Below are 4,193 nucleotides of genomic sequence, written 5' to 3'. Positions count from 1 at the left end.
GGTCAATGCATTGCCCATTTTTGCAATGTGCAACATCAGAGTTGCCTTTACCATCCTAGATCATTTTGAAAAATCTGGCAGGTGCTTCTTATGGTATTGGAAGAATATCAACGAACATGGCAAATGTCTAGCTAAATGGGAGAAGGTATGTTTAATCAAAAAGATAGTGGCCTAGAGTACTAGAGCTCAGAACTCATAACAGAGCATGTCTGACAAAGTTCATACACAAGTTCTTTAATAAGTATGACATAACATGGGTGAAAATATTATGGAACTCATACTAAAACAATGGTGAGCTACAAACTTATCCAACAAAGGTTGGATCATGGGTGGAGAGATTGCTGCTATGTTCTAAATGATTTCAAAAGCATGTAACTTTGCAAAGTTGGTGATGGATCTACTTTCAGGTTATGGTACGATAAATGGGAGGATGATAATCTTGAGAATAAATTCCCCAACTAATTTCATATGCTAAAAACAAGGATATAACATTCCCCAGCCATTAGTCTACTGCCCCGAAAACATAGGAGCCTCATGTTAGGCGATTATAGTTTCGAGGGGACGCACGATTGATCTTGATCGGTGGGGCGCATACGGGGGTGGTGTCGGGATGGATCCATTTGGCGATGTCAAAGGGAAGGAAGGCGCTCTCTTGCCACGTGCGGTGAGGGCATGACTGGAGGAGGCAATGGGCAAGTTAGGTCTGAAGGAAGAGAAAGCTACACCACTGGTGATAGATGACGTTGACGAGGGTGAACCGACGAAGTGGTCGTTGGCATGGAAAATTCTCCATCGACATACGTTCCATATCCACACAATTTCAAAGGCTCACCATCCAACTTTCGGGGAACCCTAGAGGTCTGATCTTCAGCTCTGAAAGTGAAATCGTCTTTGTGGCAGAATTTCCTCCAATAATGACATATACTTAGCTTTATTACCTCCGATATGCTTACCATAATGACATAAGTTAGCTCTAATGTGAGAAGTTAGCTCTAATATGCTTAGTTACCTAGGTTATCTCAATAATGACATATACTTAGCTTACTTATGTAAAAAATGGCAAAATTAGCTTACTTAGGTAAAATAATGGCATAATAACCTTTGTAACCTCATAAATATCATATACTTAGCTTATTTTCCTCCAAAATGACATAATAAGATTACTTAGCTAAAAATGGTCCATTTTACTTAAGTTAGCTCTAAAATGACCTATACTTAGCTTCGTTTCCTCCAAAATGACCTAAGTTAGCTCCAAAATGACACATTTTACCTAAGTTGGCTCCAAATTGACCTAAGTTAGCTCTAAGTTAGCTCAAATATGCTAAGTTAGCTCTAATATGCTTAGTTACCTAGGTTATCTCAATAATGACATATACTTAGCTTACTTATGTAAAAAATGGCAAAATTAGCTTACTTAGGTAAAATAATGGCATAATAACCTTTGTAACCTCATAAATATCATATACTTAGCTTATTTTCCTCCAAAATGACATAATAAGATTACTTAGCTAAAAATGGTCCATTTTACTTAAGTTAGCTCTAAAATGACCTATACTTAGCTTCGTTTCCTCCAAAATGACCTAAGTTAGCTCCAAAATGACACATTTTACCTAAGTTGGCTCCAAATTGACCTAAGTTAGCTCTAAGTTAGCTCTAATATGCTTAGTTACCTAGGTTAGCTCAATAATGACAAATACTTAGCTTACTTATGTCAAAAATGGAATAATAAGCTTACTTAGGTTAAAAATGGCATTATAACCTCCATAATCTCAAACATATCATATACTTAGCTTATTTTCATCCAAAATGACATAATAAGCTTACTTAGCTCCAAAATGACATATTGTCGGTGAGAACGACACCTATGGGATCACTGGGATCCCTTCTACGGTCGGCGGGCGCGAGGTCGTGAGAAGAGCAGGTTTAGAAGCTAGCACACGGGTCATTTACCCAGGTTCGGGCCGCAAGGATGCGTAAAACCCTAGTACTGCTTTGGTGGATGGATTGAGTGTTCTTGAGCTTTCTGAACTAGCTACGGTGGCTGTGCCATTCCAAAAAGCCGAATCCCCCTCCTGGTCGTCTCGGGCCTCCTTTTGTAGAAAAAGGGGCTGCCACAGTGGCACATGGGAGGTGGAAAGGCCTACAGTGCGCGAGCTTATTGCACGGCATTACGGGACAAAGCGCATTAAATGTGCTACGTAGGTGTCCATTTGCTTTATCGGGATGGGAATGAGGCACGTCCCATCGGTCACCGCTTCGCTTCGCCTCGCCACGCGCCCATGCTAGCGATGCATGCGGCGCCATGTAGGTAGGCAGGAAGCTCAGGTGGTGCGGTGGTAGGGCCTTCATGAAGATCTGCATGACGCCACATAGGTGCTTGCTGATTTGGCCTGGCAGCTGCATGTTGCCACGCAGGTGCCTGCCCAGCTGGTTGCGCTGGCAGCTGCATGCGAACGGCGTCGGAGTCTTGGCTGGTGACCCTACTGACGACCTCGGCAAGGGTCTTGCCGGGGGCCCCGCAAGGGTCTTGCCATGGCATTGCTTCCATCCCCGACAAGGGTCTTTCCGGGGGTCTTATGGATTTCCTCGGCTAGGATCCTGTCGAGGGTCGCCGTCTTCTGGTCCTCATGTGAACTCATATGTTTATGAGCTTTACGAAGATTTGCATGCCACCACAGAGGCGCCTCCCGAGCCAGTTCCAACGCAGTTGGTTAGGTTGGAGCCGGTGGGCTTAAGCGTGGCTCACTCCGCTGGCATCGGGCAAGTTGCCTCAGCAAGGCTCTTGCCGGGGCTCGGGGGGCCGCCTCGGCAAGGACCTTGCCGAGGGAGTCCACCTCGCCCTCTCGCCCTCCTGCGCTTCTGGTCTTGGCGTTGCCTTGGTTTCCTCGTGCTTCGGCTTCTCTCCGGCTTCCCTCCTCTGCCCTGCTAAGTTTGGCCGCGACGCGTGGCTCTGACTGCCCGTGCACAAGTAAAGGGGTCAAAAGGAGAGCCCCTACTTTTGTACACCGACAGGAGCCCCCGGGCCTGGGCCATACATAAGTGCAACGCGTTGTTAGGCTAGGCCTAGAACGGTGCGCGGGCAGGTGGGGCGGATTTCACCATAGTAATTTCTCGTCCGCTGCGCTTCCCCATGACCCACGTTGAACGCGCGACATGGAGGGTCGTGCACGACGTGGGGTTCATGCATGGGGCGGTTTCCGCATGCATGCATCACATCGTGGTAAAGAGGCGGCATGCGCCTTCCCCGTAAAAGGAGGGAGGCGCGGAGGCACGACCCATTTACTTGGGTGGACTCAGGTCATGGTCTTCAAGGCGCCCGCGCCCCACGATCACGGGGTGGGGAGCGGCCGCTTCGCCTGTCCCTTTAATGCTGCTCGCTCGCCATGTGTCCTTCATGCAGGTGGCAGGAGGAGGAAGCGGGAAACCGGGCAGTCGCTGATTGGGGCAGCAGGCCGGTTCTGATTCCCTGTGCGCCCGATGACCGGATTGGTCGAGTGGGGCGACCGAGCCCCGACTCCGCCCCTTTATAAGGAGGGGAGGGGGGCGGCATTCCACATTCTCCCATCATTCGTCTCCTTCCACCTCCGCTTCTTTCTTCTATCCGCCATGGCGAGAGGAAGCGCTGGCCTTCGGCGGTGGCGGCGAGGCTTGCTGCTCGTCAGCGTATTCCTCCTCCCCAAGAGCTCGTGCTGGTGGAACCGGCCACAAGGGGTAGGGGGAGGGGACGAGCCCGAGGTCGTCGTGGCGCTCGGGGGAGAGGAGGACGGGGAGGCGCATCGGCCTCGCCTCCGCCAGCGATGCCTCCCCCGACGGAGCACCACGTCGGGGACCAGCCGCGCGAGTTCTTCATCAGGCTGCGCCGGCCACCGTGTCGCCGCCTCCGTCTCCCTACTGCATTTGCTCGGGTGATGGATCTCGATCCACCCCAGACCCTCTGGTTGCACATGAAGGGTTGTGGGAACGGCGGCACGTGCGTCGACGTTGACTTCCCTACTTCTCACGTCATGTACCTCCGCCGTGGATGAAAGACGTTCACATGCAACCACAGCTTGATGGCGGGGCTTGTCCTCTACTTCAGGTTAACGGAGGGCAGCCTCCGACGATGAAGATTCCTCCTCAAGTGGGAGTGACCAGGAGGACAGCGATAGCGACGACGAGGGAGTCGAGCGGCAGGATGCTGACTCCGACTAACT

The sequence above is a fragment of the Triticum urartu genome, unplaced genomic scaffold, assembly GCF_003073215.2.
Source record: "Triticum urartu cultivar G1812 unplaced genomic scaffold, Tu2.1 TuUngrouped_contig_111, whole genome shotgun sequence".
Lineage (NCBI taxonomy): Eukaryota > Viridiplantae > Streptophyta > Magnoliopsida > Poales > Poaceae > Triticum > Triticum urartu.
Note: the sequence above shows the minus strand (reverse complement) of the source record.